General features: G+C 36.8%; 1 long non-coding RNA gene across 1 annotated transcript in view; it reads right to left on the bottom strand.

Annotated features, from left to right (window-relative positions):
• Window positions 1–20268: 20268 nt before the first annotated feature.
• Window positions 20269–21928, bottom strand: part of LOC101703369 (uncharacterized) — a 77915-nt gene continuing 76255 nt past the window's right edge. The window contains exon 7 of the long non-coding RNA XR_001183826.3: window positions 20269–20683. This is a non-coding gene — a long non-coding RNA (uncharacterized LOC101703369). The remainder of the gene's footprint in view (window positions 20684–21928) is intronic.

Genomic DNA, 21928 nt, shown 5'->3' with positions numbered 1-21928 from the left:
TCTCAAACAGTTGAATATTTATATTAAATAAATAATGTAGAATAAGAATAATGGAAAAAGTAAAGGAAATAACATTTTAAAATAATTTTTGTCTTACTCTACTTATTAATGTGCATTGCTCATGATAGTGGATGTCAATTTCTAATAAACAATTTATTTGGCCACTGTTTTCTTTTCAGCTTTCATTGGTTTGCATCACAGGCTCAGAGCTCATAAAATGAGAGATGTCAGGGTTGTCAATTTCATGAGATTTTCTTGAACTTGTGCATTTTTAATCCCAAATTCAAATCATAGTTTCTTTTGCAAGAATTCTTTCAAGCCACTTCCTTATTTGGGGTCTTTTTCCTTTAAAAGATGAAATAATGTGATTCAGAAATCATGGCTATACATAGTAGGTAAACAAGAACGGGGGCACATCACTCTCTGCACTGTCTCGGGGATCACAGATGCCCCTTTCTTTATGAGATGAGTGAGTAACAGGTATAGACATTGAGTCAGAATATCAGCAACAATTAGCCCTTTAAACATTAACTGATGTTCCTAAATTCTACAGTTGGACACATATAGTCATGTAAGTTCAGATATTTCTGTCCCACACCTCAGTTGTTCATAGTATGCACACTGTCACTGAAGTTTAGATGTCCTCCATCATGCTGAAGACCATTCACCAAAGATAGTAACCGCAGTGACATCAACAGTACTGCTTATAAAAATAACTATTATTTAATGAACACTCACTAAGTGTCATTCAATGAGTTAGGCAGTTAGAAAACATTCAATCCTCATGATATCCCCAGGCAGTTGTTTTATGGCTACATTTTGTAGAAGAAGAAAATGCGGCTCCTAAAGAGATAAATTAGTGATTAAATGATTTACCCAGAGTCACAAAATATTTAGTGTCAAAAAATATCCCATGTCCCAAGAGGCCAGGTTCTTGCTGAGCAAATGAGATTTAGCAAAGGGTGTTTCATTTTGTTTTGTTTTTTATCTAGAATTTTCTTTGAGAAGGCCCAGGCTTGTGTGATATTTGAGTCAGGAATACTGACCTTTTAAACTATCAGATCTATCTGTTGCTCTTGGTATTCATTTAACAGATCAAACTTTTATTTTCACCTTTAAAGCAGTTGTGACATCCAGACTGACTTATCTACATTGGTGGGTAAGTGAGCAATATCTGCTGAGAACAGAGGACAATGGGAGACCAGAATCCCCTGGGGACACGAAGACTGGAGGAAGTGCAGGGGCCCCGGGGGCCTACCAAGAGAAGCTATGGACATCCACGTACCATCTGTGCCTATTTACCACTTTCTCTTCAAAGAAGATCAACAGAGCAAATATGTTGAACATTTATGTCCTTATGTGTCGGTTTCCTCTCCCCAGGTTATTTGTCTCTGTGAAAACTACTGGTCACGGTGGACTTTTGACCCTTCTGTTTCCTTTATCAGTGGGACACCAGCCACTAGCTTCTGTGGCTCTGTGGTTTCTCCACAGCGTTTGCATCAGGTTCTTCTGGCCTTGTTTGTTCCCCTTGTCATCTGTCCACCAGAAGGGAGGGTTCTTCTAATTTTAGATTCAAATTAATTTATATTTCCCATAAACCTGATATTTGTCTTACTCCTCTTATAAATTATTTACACTGGAAAGGCTGCATCATGAAATTAAAGCTAAAAATAATGTTATTTTCATGTGTTGATTTTTTAAATGGATGCGTGGAGCATTTTTATCCACTACTTATTTTTCCCCTTCCATTTGTTCTTGCCTATGTGACTTCTTCATCTTTGTGTGTGATTGGAAAAGGTATGGTTTTCTTTCTTCTTTACATGCATCTCTCATTTTTAAAAATTCAACAACTGATCATTAAATGGCCTACTATGGGCCAGTAACTGGTAGACTCAGCAGGGCACAGAGAAGGCAAAACTGCCTGCACTTTAAGGTTTGTTAGAGGTAAACATGGAGAAGCTTATCATAGCACAATCTGAGGACAGGGACCAAGTGTTCCATCTCCGAGAAGGGAGCAATCACAGTTCTCGGGGAAGGTGCAGCAAAAGGAAGATGGCCAGGCTCCAGGTGCCACTTGGCATGGTTGTAGACCTTCCGGAGTCTGCCAGATCTCAAAGGGCCACCATTCTCTACGCAGGGAGCCAGCCCTTTACCTTAGGAAATTCATCCAATCCCAGCTGGGCCTCAGTGTTGCATCTTCCGCAGTTTGGAAGTTTGAGCCGAGCAGCGGGAAGTGGAGAGTGTTTGAAAGAGCGCCATGGTGCAGCAGCTGCTCCAGCACTTTGGCTCTCGGCACAGTTTGAGGTCAGTGCCTTGCTCTGCGACTTCTAGCACTGGAGTCTTGGGAACTTGATTTAACCTCTCGACCTTTTAAGTTTTTAATTTTTTTTTTTAATTTGGAAGGCAGGAAAAAATAATGTAAACTTTCTCATACAGGTTTTATGAAGCATAAAGGAATTGGTTAAAACTGTGACATGCTATATATTCTATAAATGTTTACCCTTCCAATTATTTTAACTGTCATTGTTGTTATTAAAGAAATATCTCATGAATGCCTCTGCTTGGTCTCCGAAGCAAACCCGAATGCCCTTTTCATCAAGGGATGGTTAATCAATTCCTTTTTGAATCTTTCAATACCCATTTCCAAGAATAATAAAAAATAAAACAAGAAAAAAAAAAGAAACAAAAAGGCCAGATCTACAGCTAATAAGACTGTGAGTATTGAAATTTTCCATCCCCTTCCTTATTATTGTTATTCCTTGGGGTCACTTTTAGGAAATTAAAAGAAATTAATTCACCTCTCCACATTTTGGCTGTATATTCACATGTAATAATAAAATTTGTTAGATCTGTAAACTTTGAGACATATATGGTGAAATAATATAACAAAACAGAAATAAAACTCCTACACAGAAAGTGAAATATAGTTTCTGATTTAGGTAATATAATTATTATATATGGTATATATTATGCAATTACATATATATCCCTACATATGTAATGAGTGAACACGTTCTATATAACACTTGGAATTTACAGATTCTGTATGCTGAAATTCCGCAGAAGCATTGTATTAATTATAGCATCCTGTCTTAATTATTTATTAATAAAAATCCTTAGGAAAACACTAAACTTTCAAGTTGATACAAATATGACTGCTTTTGAAAAGGCAGGGGAAGGTACAGCTATATGATAATAAATATTAGATAACAAAATTGATTTACACCCACATAGCACCCAGAAGCCAACAGATTAAATCAACCTCATGGCATTCTGGTGACGTTATATTGAAATAAGGGGTTACTAAGCCCTCTTAAGGTTTTCACCGTAGAAAAGAAAACCGCAATAGTTGCATATGGCTATATCAAGAAACCGCATTCTGGTAGGGTACACAAAGAATAGCAGAGTTAACCACTTTTATGTAATTTTAATGGTATGTTAATCCTTAATTCCTTTATGAAGTTATCCAGTTCTGGCTTTATCGTACCCTGACCCATAATTTTTTCCTTGTTTGTTTATTTCCCTAACCATAGCTTCAGTCTTGATCAAACAACAAAAATAATAAGAGAACAATAATAATAATGGTAAAAATAATAATAAAAAAATAATAATAATAATAAAAGAAAGCATAAAATGGGGATTCATTAATAAATAATTCTTATTGGATAAATACTCCAGAAAAATGCTCATTAAAAAATTCTGGGTATTTAACAAATAAAGGAAGCAAGAGCAACAGTTACAGCAGCGGTAGGCTGTTTCTGTTTCAAAGGGAAGAAAGGTAAGGAATTTTAAACATGAATGAGAGTTGCTGGTATTTGTGCTTATAAACCCAATGTGGCTGCCTCGGGCTCCTGCTGGATTCTAGTTGTAAAATGTGGTTCCCAGGGAAGAATGGTCTCTCTTCCGCTTTTTTATCTGTCAGAGGAATTGTGAGTCCTTCACTTAGTCTGATTTTCCATGTTGCTGCTGCATGCACCATAGCAAGATGTTGTGTAATGAAGGATGAGGCAAAAAGACAAGTTAAGGGATGAAATACAGTGATGGAGATAAATTACTTGTACCTTAAGTTTCCTTTTTTCCATTCATTTTTGGCCCATAAATACGTGGAGATCATGTAATATAAATAGCTGCCATTTGTCAAATGCTTACTCAGGCCCCAGCATGAGGCTAGGTCTGTGGAATACACGTGGGGTTCAGGCAGATGAAAAGGGGATCCAGGCCAGAAGAGGAACTCGAGCAAAGAAGCAACAAGTTGACTTTTCCCTTGGACCTCGAGCATTTGGTACTGGGACCATTAGTGGGGGCTATCCAGGTTCCAGGGTTACTGTCTGCATTTCTCTCACCCTCTTTTCTCCACCCTTTTTTCCCAGTAAACACAAGACATTTCTCCGTGGTGTATCCCCAAGTTTCTGCAAAGTATCATATGTAGGATATATATTGAATAAAATAACAATGGATTGTCATTTTAAATTTCCATCAAAGAAAAGGAAGTTTGATGGCACCTTATGTACGGGATGCCATATTTGACTTTAGACCACACAGTTATTTATTCCTCTACATCTTTCAAATTTCACATTTTACTTTCAAAGAAATGTAGAATATGTTTTAAAAAAATGAATTTGATTCAAACTTGTCTAATACTCAACTGATTGTACTCAATATTTCTTAAGTAATATATGACTATAACATAGACCAGTCTTTTTATAATGCATTTCAAATTGAATGTTAGAATGATTTCCACAGATATGAAGCAGCATGTTTTTGCTACAACATAAAAATATTTTTACTCTATAAGGATGTGGTGACCCAATAATACACAAATATCTTGTCTTAGACAATAACTTTCTTATAAAAATGTAAATGGAGATCTTTTACTCCATTGGAAAAAATTCAGGTCTAAAATTACTTCAACCAAAGGAAATTTCTCCAAGTTAGCCAAGCTCAAAGCTTTCACATCATAAGATGGTTAATTTTCTACAGGAAAGTACTTTTCCTTATGTGGGCTTCCTTTTGAAAACGCATTCAGAGCTTCGAAGAACCAATTTTGATTTCATAAACTGATCAGCTGCATTTTCTGTGTGATCACATCTTTGTGCTCCTCCCCACAAAAGAAATTTTGAACTACATTTGAGTTTAAAATTCTTGATTGAAGACTGTCAGCCATTTTTTTTTTATAAAACTGTCAAATAGCTCTTACCTTAAAATAGCAGTGTGATAAACAAGAAAGGTGGAGGCAGACCAAAGGCAACCTTGATACTCAAATGTTAAATCACTCAGTACCATTAGGTTTCTTCTCTCTTTCCACTGTGCCGTTCTGGACAAGACTGGGTCCATTCTTTTCAGCTCAATGTCCCGAACCACACAGGGACACAAACAAAGTTGTAGAAGGCTGGTTTTCACGCACAAATTTCTCAATTCATTGAGACAAAAACATTGTACAGTCACAGGGACTGAGAACCCAGTTGAACATGTCATGTTCTAACTTGATAATAATAAAAATAGTATTTTAGAAGTGACAGAGAGCTGTTTGTGGATTTTAACTTATTTCCTGGTCATACGTTTCAAGTGCTAGGTTATTTGGTACCAGGGATCGAACTCGGGTCCTTGCGCTTGTTCAGCAGGCAGTGAAACCACTGAGCTAAATCCCCAGCCAATGCTAGATTATTTGACTAATTCCATGCACAACTTCTTCTGGCTTTTTAATTTTCTTTCTACCATGTCCCTTTCTTGCCCCAGCAAGATGACCACAGGAAATGGTTAGATTTATTATAACACTGATCAGTCAAATGTGTGACCAATACAGACAAATATGGAACCAAATACTTGTTATCAATATAACCTTAAAAATCAATTGAATCAATGTTCCTAATTTTGACATCATTAAAGTGTTAGTTTCCACAGGGTAGGAAATTTCTGCCTGCTGCTTCATTACCACCAGACCATTAAAGCTGCTCAAAGCCTGGAACATTGTAGGTGCTCAATAAATAATGGTCAAAAGCATGCATGAATGAATGAGTTACAAATAAAAATTATGTTGTTTCAGCAAGATTCAAGTAGAAAAGGATGGTAAGAAGTTTCCATGAAAGTGTCTTCCCTAAAGATCTATTATAAAAAGATATTAGGTTGGAGATGAAATATTAATTTCATTCCATTTACTCACCCTCATTCATTAGTAGTGACTTTCTTGGACACTATTTTGAGAAGAATTCTATTCACCCAAGCTCAGTGGAAAAGTATATCATAACCAATTGACAATGACAGCTGTTGGGGCAGTCATGACCCACTTGACAGATATTTGCTATTCCTGAAACAGTATCTTCCCTTACTGGATGTATAGTATCCCTTGTGATAGTGTCTCATCTAATGAATGAATGTCGTCTATCAAGATATACATTGATTCTTCTGAATTAATTCAGTTTTTTCTTGTCTATAAGATTCTGGTGTATTGGTATATCAACAGAACAAAAAATTGATCTCTCTCTAAGAAAACCTAGGGAAACTTGCTCTCTTCTAGAGAAGGTGAGGATGCATACAATTCTGTTTTATGCTACCATTTGAAAAATTTCAGGAAAATGGTACCAGAACACTTTTTCAGCTGTAATACAGTTTCAGGCCTCCAACATTATTTCAGCATGATTCCAAGGTTCCAGGATAATTGTCCAAGTCTGTTGAAATCTGCTTTTTAGCAAGGCATTTTCCCTATTGTCTTTGTATTTGCAAGAATGAACAAAACTGACTTTTGTCAGCTGTCAAATGGAGCGGGATGTTGAGGGTTGGGGAAAGTTTTTCTATACTTCCAGTTCTTATAACAGAAACAAACCATTAGGCCATTTGTTGCCTGCTCTGGGAGAGATTTGTGCTTCCAATATTGTATAGTACACATATCTAAGCGGATTGGAAGCAGTTCTGGTGTCAACAGGAAGGTTGGCAATTTTGCTTCGGATGGAGCCGATAAACTTTTGACACTTTGGGAACAGCAGCCGAAAATCCTAAACCCTTAAGTGCAGCCTCCCTCTTCTCTTCAGTGGCATCAAGTGGTTCTAACAGGCTTTCTCGGCATTTGCAGATGAACTGTGGGATGTGCTGCTGTTGAATTCCCAGGTATGTTTGTGAGTGTGGGACACAAACACAGCCTTAGGTCTGCCTACCAACCTCTCCCAGGACATCTTAGACCTGCTAAGTGATTCAGACTGTTTATTTAGTCATAGGGTTGAGTCTTCTTCAAGTTAAAAAGCTACCACTTATGCAAAATACGGTAGGTCACAGTGTGATTTACAACCAGCTTAGCCTGTAAATTCAAACCAATATTTTTTTATCAGAATTAAATCAGTCCTGCCAGCTCAACTTTCCCTTACCAAATGCTATTTCTATGACACTCCAAGTGTTTTTATTTCCACTGAAATTGACTCAGACTACATGAAACTGCAGTGCATCTGCACACTTTTGATATGAGTATTTTCCCTCTCTTCAGGAACTGTATTGAATTTGTGGTTTAATTATACTGTATGGAAATATGACTTAGTTCTCTCAAAGGGTCTCCTTCCTTCCATGTCCCTCGACAGCAAAAATAGTCTGTGGTGAATTGAAAGGACTCAACTAGGGAAAAAGCTAACCTGGAAGCAAAGGCAAACTAATCTGCTGCTATTTCTCTGGCTTTTATTGCAATAGCTCGTAATGTTTATCTCACAGGAATGGACTCCTCAGACCCCAGCCAGTCAGATATGCTGCCTGTGAAGCTCATGGTTCTTCCTGTCCTAGGAAGGCAGGACACTGGAGTTTGTGGTGTGAGAGCCACTACCCAGCACTGGAACGCAGTTCCTCCCGTAGATGGATGCAGTGCTTGAGTGACTTTTCCGGTCATGGTTAGTGGGCTGCCATATTTGACAACTATCTGGGGTACTTGATGGAAAATCAGATTCTATTCTCACCACACTGCAGTGTTGCCTCAAGTACATAGCTGCTGCTTTTAGCACAACTGCCTTGGTTCCTAGTGGTAGGAAAGCCCAAAGAGGAAGACCTAGCTTCTGTTTTACCTGCCATGGCATGAACCAATCCTTGATCTTATTTTAGCCTCTGGAGTGACATTCCACCTGTGTGCACAAGGATAGCTAAACAAGTTGTTGTATTATCAAAATATTTCCAACCTAGTTGTTAAAAAGCCACTTCCCAAAGACTTCTGAGTGCCTTATTTCCACACCAACTCTTCAATTGCAACACTTCAGGACCCCCCTCCCCCAAGAAAATTCCAAGTTAACACCAGGCACAGAAGTTTTCTTTAGACTCTTTGCACTCTCACTGGGTCATTTCTGGGGAGACTTTGTTTTCATGGCTAGGATAATCAAATCTTTGGGGTTAAGCATTAATCTCACATTTGGATCATGTCTTCTTCTGAGCTCTAATCCCAAATATCTAACTTCTAATGTATCTCACTGACATCCTCATAGCTGAATAAACACGTTCTGTCTCAATTCAACTCCTCTCACCATCTATCCTGACCCATGACTCTTACTCATTCTACCACCATGAAACACAAAACTGACTCATACTTGATCCCTTGCTCCCTCTATCCAATTACTCATCCAATTAGTTGAGTTTTATTCTTCAATTTATCTTGCATCCCTCATTTCCTTTCTATTCCCACTGCCACCATTGCACTGCAGGCTCATTGCTTGACTTTTAGATCAACAATAATTTCTTTTAAATTTTCCTTCAACTTTTCTTCCAATATTTTCCTTTCTGCCACTTCCAGACAAACTCTTTTAAAATGTCATCTTGACGATGTCAAGTTTAAACCAATTCCATAAATTAATTTTTCAAATATGAAACCGACCTTGCATTCCTGGAATTGATACTATTTGATTGTAGTCATTTACGTTTCTTGCTTGCTTATATTGCTTTTATTTTTCCGTAGCTGCTTTTAAGACTTTTGTTTCCTGTCTTTGGTTTTAGCAGTTAGATTTTGATATGCCCGAGCATAGTCTTCTTTGAGTTTAGATGGGTTGGAGTTTGCTGAACTTTTGGGATCTGTAAATTTCTTTCACCAAATTTAGAGAGTTGTCAGCTATTAATTCTTCAGAAAAAGGTTTTTTTCCTCTATGTCTTTCTGTTCTCTTCATGGAACTACACACCACATGATGAGCAATAGATCCCTGCGGCTGTGCTTTTTGTTCACCTCCATACATTTGCTTTTCTGAGTTTTGACTCTTTTTTATATTCTACCTGCTTTTTTTTTTTTTTTACTTTTATTGTTCTCTGGAAGTTGTTTGCAAGTATTTTTCTAGAGTTTTAATTCTAATGGAAGAACTGTGGGATGGTAGTAGACATAGGCTACCAAAGCAGAACTATCCCTCTGTTATGGCTTTGGAGGCCATCCTGGGCCTGATGACTTCCATACCAATATCTGTGGCTAATCTCTCCCCTTATACTCCAGGTATGTGTGCCCAGTGATTTCCACATCTATAACTTCTATGTCTAATAGGCATCTTAATATAAACATGTTCAAAACTGAGTCCCTGGTCTACCCAAGAACCTATTGCTTCATCTTTTCAATTTCTTCAAAGTCATCCTAAACATCTTTTTCTCAAATGCTACATCTGAATCTCAGCAAATCAATTTTTACTTCCAAAGCATTTGAATATTTTTTACACACACATTTCCTACTACTATCTTGCCTAAGCCATTGCTAGAACACACATGAATTATGGCAATCATAGTCCATCTCATCTCTTACTCATAAATGTTTGGCAAATAAATGATCCACCAGTGTAACATGCCTATGATATTTCCACAATATTTAATTGCTACAACTCATAATGTTGACAAGTAAATGACTGAAAAGGTTAACGTCACTTTTAACTAATTGGATCTGTGGCTCTAAATCAGAAATTAAAATCCACAAATCTTACTAAAAAGGGTGGGGCATGGTCCTAGGGCTCAGCCTAAGTGATACTCTTGAATTAAAACTTTCTTGAGTAAAAGTGTCTTCATATAAATCATACACTGTATTTGCTTTCCTTAGAATTGCCCACACCCATAAAGTGGGAGTGGAAATAGCGTATCATTATCAAATCTCTCTCAACTTGTACAATATCTGAGAGGTTCTAGGCTATTTGATAGTGAATTTATCAGTGACTTTATAAGAATATCTCCAAATAATGGCAATGAGAAAACTTAACAATCATTTCAATAATTTTCTGAATGTATGCATCCTCACTTACCTACTCCCTCCCTCTCAACCTGTACCAGCATTCTGGTGCATCTCACAGAAGATATCACCTAATCTCTCTGAGACAAGAAAGTCTGGAAATGCTCCCAAATAATTTATAACTGCATAAACTTTCAATTACTCAAAATCAAATAGAGCTACACTAATGGCAATGCTTTTATGGTCCTTGTTAAATTGCCTACATATATATGGAGAATTATCTTCTTTATTTCAAATTGTAGAATCCATAGAAAGATTATGAAATTATGTGCATAGAGACTGCAAATATTGGGAAATTCAAAAACCTGCATTCAATGCCCAGTACCACACACACACAAAAAGAACTCTTACACAAGATAATGACATTCTTATTTTCTCTTTAGGAAAAAAATGTTGCTTCAATTATTCTTTATTTATTGTTCCTCCCAGGGGAATATAAATTTAGCATGCATTAAACTTTTTGCCTTTATTTATATATTTATTCAATCTTTCATAAATATGTTATCAAACAGTACCTTTTCAAAATTCTAAAACTAAGACCATTAAAATTAGAAATGAAGTTAGAAGCAAATTATCTTCAGTTATCCAGTTTTTTTTCCTAAGCACATATTGTCTATTATGAAAGGTCTCTACCTAAAATATTTTGATTAAATTGTCTGGTTTCTTTGTTGCTGGGGATGGGGTAATCTACTTAACATGAAAAACAAGTCAAGAGCAGAAAAAGGATTCAGAATGAGACGGGCTAGTATATTTTTATGGAAGATTACCAATGCACACAAAACCTAGGAAAGATTACATGTAAGCAAGAAGCATTATTTGATTTTAATTTTGAGAGACAAGAAAAAAAACAAATTTAGAAAGCTAATCTAATTTTCTAACAAGGATTATACAACTTTCTTTCTAACGAGTACAGATTCTATTCAGATTGAGGAGAAATAGGAATAAAGTGCCTAAGGGAATAAAAAAAAGCCAAGCTAAGAGCATCAGAAACTTGAAAAATTCCAGGAAAAAGAATACAAAGATTAAGGAGGTATTGAAATCAACCAGGAATAGTCTGGAAGTCGTGAAAGAGAGGAAAAGCATGAAGGCAAAGAGAGAAGGAACGAGAGAGAAGCCTTCTCTAGCAAGTTCTGCTGCTGACCTCACAGGCCTGAGCCTGGAGGAACTCTTTCTCCAATCCCTCTCTTCCTACCTTCTTCTTGCCACCATTTCCCACCAATTCAATGTGCCAAGACAAACTCGATTGATAACTTTAGGGTTCCCATCCGTGTTTCAGCCAACAACTTCTAGGATCCAAATTAGATGCAATGCTGTGCCCTCATAGATGCTTGAACACCCCAGGGGCTGTGTTAGGTTAAGGCTTTGTTGTACTAGATTATTCAACATGAAGAATGTATTGTCACTAAACCAACAAAGAGCTCTTTGAAGTTTGATGGGAAACATAACTCTTCCATCACTAGGAAGAGTTCCATATAATAAAGCTTCTCCTCACATTTACTATATCATCACTTTGTTCGTGTTACAGAACATTTCTCATTTCCTTACCACTTAGCTTGTCTAGGCTTAATTTCCTGGAAAAATCCATGTGAAAAGTACCAAAGTTCTGAGTTTATAAGATGTGTGCTCACAAAAGCCCTGTGCAGTTGTTCAAGTGGATTTGAATTTGAATGTTTGCACACATAATTGAGCACAAGCCAGTAAGGATCTATAAGCATTCAAGAACAGGGAAAAGCAATAAAAATACTATAACTACTCAGCTGACCCTTCCATTTTTTATTGAAAATAAGAAGATTGTGACATTGAGGTTTAAGAATCAAAGATGAGCCACTATTTTGGAGTTTCATTTGAATTACTCTGAATCATAGAATTGTGGATTTCTTTATTTTAAAACCTGCAAAACATTTTGAAACTTTACGTAGATATAGTCTATGTTATATTAATTGAATACAATTCAGATAGACACTCAAAGAAAAAAGCATGGCAAATGAAAAAAATCAGGCCTAATACCCTTGCTTTATTTAACGTCAGATATGTAAACAATGAATGTACCACACAGTTCCCTTTAATTAGGCTGAAATAAAAGATATGAAATATCATAAGTGAAGGTTCACATTTTTAAAGATTTATTGCAGTAAAAGGCACAATGCCATTAATCCTCTCAAAATATACACACTCATCATTCTTGCCATGTTCTGATGCAATTCTAGAAGTCTTCTTCCATGAGTATCTTTAGTTGCACTCCCTCTGCTGCCTCAATGGTTGTCCTGAATAGGACTAGAACATGTACTTTTCACTGTCATATTGAATTTGAGGAGGAGCTGGAAGTTGCATGGTGCCAGAGCCAGGAAATAAGGTGGATTAGCATATACCGTAATGTTCTTATTGACAGAAATTACTGTAAATATTTTGAATTCATTCAGGACATTGAGGCAGCCATGAAAAACCCATGAAAGAGAACTTCTCAAACTGGTTCAAAAATTGGCAGGAATGATGGGCTAAATGTGTTTTAAGTCAGGGAGAGTGTGTTTTGGGAGGGATTAAAGACAATGTAGTTTTGAATAAAGTAAACTTTCTTTTAATTTAAACATTCATTGTATTTTTATTATGCCTCATAGAATATAATCTAAATTGTACATGCTTAATGCTTAGTATATTTAAATGAGAGAATTAGATTTATGTAGGTATGTCTTTTAAGACTGCACTTTAAAACACTTTTTACCTTGGAACTATACATTAGATTTCTATGCAGAAATATGTTTTAACATTTAGAAAAAAAAGTATATATTTAAAATATTACATATTTTTTAAACTATAAATATTTGTGAAGAAAGTTTTATTGACATGCTTATATTTTATTTAGTAATGGTATAGAGATGGAAAGGAATCAGCTACATTTTAGAGGCCAAATCACAAGATTTGTGAAGTATTTTATCTGGGAGGAACAGAAATAGGGAAGTTGTCGAATATGACTCCTCAGGTTCTGGTTTGAACATTTGGGTGGATGGTAGTGTCATTTAGTTAGATGGAAACAACAAAGGAAGAAACTTTTTAATACTTGGGAGTATATCAAGAATGATTTAATAGGAACTAAAGAAAAGATCAAGAAGTTAATTTACACATAATAATTTTAATGATTAGGTTATCAGGCACTTGTCATGAACTGTACGAAGCATTTTATATTCATCATCTTTCAATTATGTCAACAACCCTATGAACTTGATGAATTCCTTTTATAATACAGAACAGTAAGGCTTAGAGTGTTAAAATAACTTGCCTGAGAGTGGTGGAGCAAAATTCACATTCAAATTTGGTTGACCTCAAAACTTACGTTCTTTATGATTAAGCTGCTATAAATATCATATCACAAGAGCGGTAATATGCTACCCACCCATATTATTTTAGTTTGCTAATTATGAAGATAAACATAATTCCTAATTTATTGAAAAGAAAGGAAATATATTCCTTGAAAAAGAAGGATTTTCATGGTAATTCTGGAAAAGGAGACACCACTAATAAATATTTCAATGCTTAAGAAAAATTTGAGTGAGACTAGTTATAGATTCTGTACTATGTGGAAAAGATAGGACATAAACCAAAAGATTACCTTGACTCTCCTTGATTACACCAACACTCATTGTTATGCTTTAGGATTATTCATAAGTAATTAGTTTTAATATGTTGTTTAATAAGACATGTCACTTAATACTTGAGTATTTGAGTGCAATCAAAATATTGCTTCAGAAAAAAATCCTTTGAGAGAAGTCACTGGAATAGAGTCATGAAGACAGATTGACAAAGTTCTAGCCAACAGATCTGACATTCAGCTTTTCTCTAAAACTAATAAACAAATTTGTAGAAACTGAAAAGCAACAGTGAATGTTGAGAAGCATTTTGGTCTGGGGTAATGATAGTCCTGAGTTTGTCGCCTGTATTCAGGAAGTTTTGGCTGTGAGACTTGGGACAATTAACTTATCCCTTTTTAGCCTCTACTAAAGGATTGGTGAAAGAGAAATGATGGCCCTCTCTTATAGCACTGTGAGAATCAGATGGAGAATTTGCCCAGAAAACAGCGATAGGGTTGTAATTAACAGTTGTTACTGTGACGGATGCCAGTGGTGGTGGCAATGACAGCCAGGATGGCAATGAGCACATCTCAGTGGAACTGTGCTTAGGAGCTTGGACTCTAGAGCCAGCGTCCCATTCAACACTCACATTGGCCACTAGATCATCAAAAAATTTGTAAAAATAACACATGCTTTACAGGACTACTACAAAGATCATGTGAATTAACTGACAATGACATGATTTGAATTAACTGACAATGACATGATTAGAATTACATTTTGTAACTCATGGCATTTGTTATGCTATTAGAAGTAGGTACAAGAATGTCAGTAATAAATCTTAACAGAGAAAAGCCCTAGAAAAGCCTCTGTTAATGATGAAGAATAAATCTTTTGAAGAAATACCTTATAGTTCCTTTTTATTTATTTATTTATTTATTTATTTATTTATTTATTTATTGGTACCGAGGATCAAACTCGGGTCCTTGCGCTTGGGCAGCAGGCTACAAAACCACTGAACTAAATCCCCGGCCCAATAGTTCCTTTTGAAACATACCTCATTTGTCTTTGTCAATCCACTTCAATTTCCATGACAGTTATTAATCTTATATTGGTGTTTCTCAATTTCTACATTTGCTTTTATTTATTTGTAATTAAATTATGTGAAAGTGCTTTTAATGACCTAAAGGACAAAGTACCAATAAAATGTCATTAAATAAATGTTAGTAATTATGATGTACCCACATCTAATATAATTCTGCATCACCTGTCTATTCATTTATGTACTTACTTAGTTATTTACCCAGCTATCCATCATGTATTTCTTATATTTAAAGATACTTTCATTTAGTACAGTATATTGATTGGTATTGATTTTTTGTAAATTAATAGGCCACAATTTTATCCCCATTTTATAGGTAAAAGATGAGATACAAATATTCAATTATATGAAACTCATTTGATGACAAAATGTTATCTGCAGAGCCAGGTTTCTAATGTACGTCTTATGAAAGTGGATCTAATTTAATTCATATTTTGTAGCTACATGGGCTCTTTTGTCCATAGCCTCCTCGTTCTCTCATCCTCTCATCCATGCACATAATTGTTCTATTCATCTGTCCACTCTGCTCATTCAAAAATACATGCTGAAGCCCCTTGATACAGCCAAACCATCACAGATATGGAAATGGTGGTCAGAACTGAAGTCAGAAGACTGGGGTACAGTTCCTGGCTCTACCATCACATCTGCCTGCTCTGAGTCCACTCCATATAGTCAGTCAACAGCACAGTGAACCAGACTGAGCTTAACTGCTGCCTCCTCCTTTGTGAAATCTCCCCAGAAGACCCATGTACTCAGGGCTTCTGTGTGTCCACGGCCCACGGCCTCTATCTCCTCTCCCATTCACTGCAACTCCCCACTGCCATGCTTCACTGAACTTGCTCTGAGTGAGCTGAATTCACCATAGAGGATCAGAAAAGTGAGAGAGCAACAGGCATGAGGAAGAAAGGACAAACCAGGAAGAAGAAGATGAGTGATCAGGTGGAGTTGCAACTGGTGAGCCAAGACATTTTAGTCACAATGGTAGTGGTCTCTCAGACCAGCAAAATATGAAAAAGCCATGTTTTGTTAACTTCTGTGGTTGCAAAACCCAGACTCACTTCGATTTGCTCAAGTGTTATAAAGCTTACTTTAAGAATGTAAGTGAGATGGCAGGCACAGTAATGGCCTCCCAAGGACACTGACTTCCAAACACCAAAACCTGTGAACATGTGATGGTTCATGACATGAGGAAATGAAATCCACTTCCTTTATTAAGGGGGAACAATGCAGTTAAAGTTGCTAACTAGCTGATCATCAGAGAGAGATAGAGAGAGAGAGAGAGAGAGAGAGAGAGCATGCTTTGGATTGTGTCGCGATCTTTCTGTCACCACAAGGGTCCTTAGATGTGGAAGAGGGAAGGAAAACAGTTAGTGTAAGAGTCACTGAGGAATGAGAAGGTACTGTATGACTGGCAGTGAAGAAGTAGGATGAGGCCAGGAGCCAAGGAATGCAAGCTGCTTCCAAAATCTAGGGGAAACAAATTCTTTCTCAGAGCTTGCAGAAGGAGCATAGCCCTGCCAGCACCTGAATTTAGCCCACTGAATCCCCATTTTTGATTCTGCCTAGAGAAATGTAAGATGATGTGTATACCAAATTCATGGGAGTCTGTTACAGTAGCAAAAGGAAGCTAATACAGGTAACAGCTAGTAAGACTACAGGCATTTAAGCCATACATGCAAGCATCATGGCACCGAAGCCAAGCACAGCCCATGTCTCTGGCAGTTATACATGTTATAATGTCTTCCAACACTGCTCTGGATTTCAATTTTGGATTTCAATTTATCTGTAGTTTATGGTCATAGAAGGATTTGTTGACACTTACTGTTCTTTTATCAACAATATGAGCCTTTCTCGCATTCTTTTTCAGTATTAAATGTTTATTTTTATTAGTACATACTTGTACTACATACTGATTACATGCATCACGGGGAATTGGTATGTGCATGTAACACATGTGAATTCTTTTTATGACCCCCTTCTTCTTCCGTTCCTCTCCCTCCAGTTCTTTGGTCCTCTTTCCATTTGCAAAAGATCTTTTTCCCAGTTTGTGTTTTTATCTCAGTGGCTGACAGCAACCTCATCCTCTCCTCTACTTCCATATGATGGTGCTGGCTACATGCCTTCGTGGTCTGCTTTCATGTGTGTGTTTTAATTTTGACCTATTGATAGTCTTGTGCATTATGACTATCATCAAATGAAAAATCTTGTTTATTTTATTAAACATATCGTTTAAACCTGTTTGTCAGAGCTCTAATACCAAATAACCTCAGCAAGTGCTGGCCATATTGACTCCTGGAAGTTCTTGGGCCAGACACCAATGGTTACTGCAATCATCTTGGCAGCTAAAGAAGCGATATGAATTGCAGGACAAGTTCACTAAGGGCACTTACTCAGCGAGCATTGTGTGAGTGTCTGTGTGTTTCATGTTGGACAGAGGAAAATACTCTATCAACGCATCAAAAATATGGATTCTAGATCAAAACACTATGCATTCAAATCTTTTCTCAACTGTGACATGGTAAGTTGCTTAACTACTCTGCATTTCCTCACTTATACAGTGGAGACAGCTTTAGAACCTACTTCCTAATTGTTGTGAGGATTAAATGAAATAATCCAATTAAAAGCCTGGATGGATAAAAAGTCCTCAATAAAAGCCTGATGCTATTGTTATGCTATGTTTACAGTATCATAATTCTTGTGAGGATTAAATAAGCTTATATTTTTTAACTGCTATGTGTGAGAAGGCCTTTTCACCTAAGTTAAATATAAATTCTTAAAGGTGGAAGATATTATCTTAAATTGTTTTGAAATCACTCAAAGAAACTCACAGTTTTGTTGTTATATAGATGTTACCACTTTTATTCCTTCATTTATTCAAGACTCACTGAGGGCGTACTATGGCCCAAATGTGTTATGAGACATAGAAGTACAAAGATTAATAGGATATCACACCTGCACTCAAGGAAATCCTCAGTGTCCAGAGTGATAGGAAGAAAAGGAAATGAAGAGATGGTAGGGAGAGGTAGAGGGAAAGTGCAATCACCCCAAATTGACTGCCTCTGGAACTTTGGACTGAAAGCAAGGGAAGCTACAAACAGCGTCCTTACAGGTCCCTGACTCTGACGATCTCATTTTATAGATAGGAAGCAAAGTTTTGTCCATATGAATTTTATCAAATTGAATGCATCCGTGTATGAGGCCTGTGGATTAGTTTAGCAGCAGATGTGCTCCTCTGGTGAGAATTGAGAGCAAGGGCATGGCATATTGGTAAATGTCTACCAGTCTGTCCAATGGGGTCGTCCTGCCATTGCTAGAGCTGTGAGGACGAGGCCTGCATCCAATGCTTTAAAATCTAGTTTGACACCTCATTGTCTTTCCTGTTGGTAAAAGGGTCTGTAAAAGACAATCATGAAGTAAAAACTGAAGAGATCCATACATAACCATGAGTCCAGCACATGTGCCCTCAGCGTGGTCGCTGCCTGTTCTGCCCCAGGAGTTTTTATCCGCCATCCTCCCATACAGTCCAGAGTCATCGTCAAGGCTTTTGGCTGACTGCAGAAGACTTCACTCACCCCTTTGAAGGTGTATTTGTCAAAACCAAAGCCCCAGTTTTGACCATCACACTCAGGAATATTTCATCTGTTTTTTCAGTTTCATCCAAACCTTAGCCTTTCTTTGCAGATCAAATTATTTAAGATATTATGTACCATAACACCCATAAACTCACATAAGTTCTGTACTACCCAGAATGCTATGCATTACTTTATCCTTGTGCTGACAGCATAACAAATGACTTGTCATATGTTAATGTTACCTGAGATATTGTAAACACTTTGACAACAGAATCTCTCCTTCTCTCTCTCTCTCTATATATGTATATATATGAGAGAGAGAGAGAGAGAGAGAGAGAGAGAGAGAGAGAGAGAGAGAGAGAGAGACATAATCTGTATGTCCCGGTTCCTAATGATATCTAGCATCTAGCAGCAGAGCCACCACAAATGTTTACTGAATTGCATATGTTAGTCTCATTCAATCATTTATTCAGCAAATATTATACCTAGTAGTGATCTATGTGCTGAGGATGCATTGACTGATAAGAAATAATCATGTTTGTGTGGAACTTACATCTAGCAACTCGTTTTTAATAAAACCTTATAAGAACAGTGGCATTTTACAAACAATTCTTAGTGATACAACTTATTGTAAGTGACAAGTAAGCCATGAATTCAGACATTTTCTATTCATTTAATGCTTCCAATCAGACCATGTTAATAATAGTTTAAAAGTGGCTTCCAAGTCTTGAAAGGTTCGCCACAGACATTGGAGCTCCATGTCTGCTGTTTTTAATGGCTTTCTGCCAAAAGCAGCTTAGCCTAATTGGGAAGGGATGTATCCTTTCCTTGATAAGAGCATAACTCTCATGAATAATAATAAGAGTTATGTGTGAACATGAAGAAAAACTCACCTCCTATTGCTCCGGATTGCACAACAGTTTTGCAGAGCCTGCCCCAGTGATTGATGGTATCTCCCTAACTGGCTTCCATCTATCAGTACCATCTGAGGAAAGGACCTCGTTTTTATCCTGGGTAAGTCTCCCAAAACAAAGACCAGCTAATTATTTGAAAATTCCCAAACACACTTTAGGATAGCACTGTGGAGTGAAAACACTTCCATTTGGATATCCCATAGGAACTGCCATTCATGAATGTTTAAAACAGATGCTTCTGTGAGCAACATATTTAATTAAATCCAAACCTGTTGTTATTATTCCAGAAAATATTATTATTAGCACAAGTTCCAAATGGATCTCACAGCAACTTCTGGTTGGAGTTTGTGGGAAGATATTTTCATTTCTAAAGGAATTTACTTAAAGTATAAATCACCACAGTTATCTAGATATGCTTTCTTCAACTCAAGGCTACCATAGTTCTGAGAGTTAATTGCTTGGAGTCATCGGTACTTTGAAAGAGTGACCGAGACAACCAGTTGTCTGGGAAGCCACGTACATCATTATAAAATCTGGGGCTGTGCATGAAGTAGCCATCTTTGCTTCTAAAAGAGGAGGAATGGAAAGGAAAAAACATGTCTTCCAATTTTATAAGATGGACTTACAAGCTTGGCAGATGTGTCACTAATTACATAATTGCTTTCATATGTGCCTCTAATAAAATTATTTGAAGCCCCAAAAATGTCTAGCAGTGAATTATTTAATTTAATACCCAGTTATAACAAAAATAATTAGTATTTACTTTAAACTCTAAATTGTCAACAAAAAACCTCAAGTAATTATTTTCATAGCGGTGCATAATGAAATAAATGTGTAATTAGTGACAGATGGGACTTTTAAAATTTAAAACATAGGAAAAAATCGTATCACCTGTTTTGGTTATTTTTTATATGAGTGAAATTAGAGGTTTTTTTGAAAATGAGTTACAAAAAATTAACTCTATGTAAATTAATGCATTAGTCCTTGTGCCTGCTTCCAAGTCTTATGAGCTTTCTTTAAAATGTCTGATTCTGAAGCCCAGCATTGTTGGAGCCATGTTATTTCAACTATTCCACACTGCTTCTAAGTGACCAAATTGAGGGCAAAGATATCTTAGATGTTATAAGCAGCATTTTATTTGAGGTTCAGTTTAACAGTGGGATGAAATTTTCACTTTAAGTTACCAGAATTCATTTGTCTTGTATGACAAAACAAATTCTTTCCGAGGAGGTCTCTTTCAGTGCTGATGGAGGACATGTATCTTTCTGTGTCCTGTGAAATGGTCTGGACGCATGGCTAAAATGATCAACGTGGTGTCGCCCATCGATCTGTAAAACAATCCCAGTCGTTAGGATTCTGTTGATTACCATGCTGCGTCCCTACTCACCGTGAACGCCTATGATTCTCCCAGACATTTACTTGCAAGCCTCCAGGCATTGTTACCATCTTATTTCTAGTTAGGTGTGTGATGACCTTCTCTGCCAGAGACATCTTCTCATTTTCTCTCTTTATCTAGCCCTCTTCTTAGCCATATGACTCTGCAACTTTCCCAGTTACTGTCTTTCTGTCCTTATCTAGTCAGCTACCATTGCAATGGCCATAATTTAAAAAGTCTTGCTTTTCTGTTGAGTTCTGCTTGATAGTTTTGATCTTCTCATAAAGAAATGTACCATAGGACTTTATCCCAAAATGCCATCTGAAATACAAACATACTGCTGAACTGCTAACTTCTGGCATACACGGCTTACAGCTCACTTATTCTGTATCTATAAAACTGAGCAGAGTGGGAAGTCCACAGAAGCTTCTTGAATGTAAGCGGAATTGTCTATGGAGCGGGGGGGGGGGGAGGTGTCTCATACTTCATGTTAAGAAAGGTAAATGTATGAGAAATTTGGGGTATTTGACAGGACCTGAGTGATCTGATAAGTAGCATTTCATTTCTTTCCCAGCTGAGTTTGGAATCAATTAGGAGAAATATATAGAAATCACATGAATAACAAAATAATAATTTGATTATCAAGAAGCAGTATAGAAAAGGTTACTTATGTGGCTAAATGGATTTGCTACCATTCTTTCACTGGATACTCCAAATTACAGTCACCTCCTGTAGAGACAGGCCTTTTCCTGCACAGATAGTGGGCCAGAGGTTTTGGTGTTGTTTTGTTTTCTTTCTTTTTGTTTTTCTCTGCAGGAACCTGAATTCAAAAGATCCAGAAGGAGAAATATCTTGCAAGACCAATCCTTTTACCAAATTGACTTTAAACGGATAAGTGACTTCACATTCCTTCACTGAAGAATAAGAGCATGGAGAAAAATCCGAAATAACTTGTAAAAGAAGTTTCTGAACTGGGAACCTGAATAGCGGGAAATAAGAATTTCCTTCACTGTTCTCCCACTTTTTTGTTTTCTATAGGCAGCTGTATGGTTTCCTTGTCAAAACACTCATCCTATTAGGAGTGAGGGCAGGAAAATGGCAGTGAGATATATCTTTATTATTGATCAAGGTGAGCCTGCAGACATGACTTGGATTCATGGTCTGCCATAAATCGTATTTCTCTGAATTTAACTTTCTC

This window comes from Heterocephalus glaber, unplaced genomic scaffold (genome assembly GCF_053883595.1).
Source record: "Heterocephalus glaber isolate CG9 unplaced genomic scaffold, H.glaber_assembly_v1.0 deba00001555, whole genome shotgun sequence".
Classification (NCBI taxonomy): Eukaryota; Metazoa; Chordata; class Mammalia; order Rodentia; family Bathyergidae; genus Heterocephalus; species Heterocephalus glaber.
Note: the sequence above shows the minus strand (reverse complement) of the source record. Positions and strands in the feature narration are given on the sequence as shown.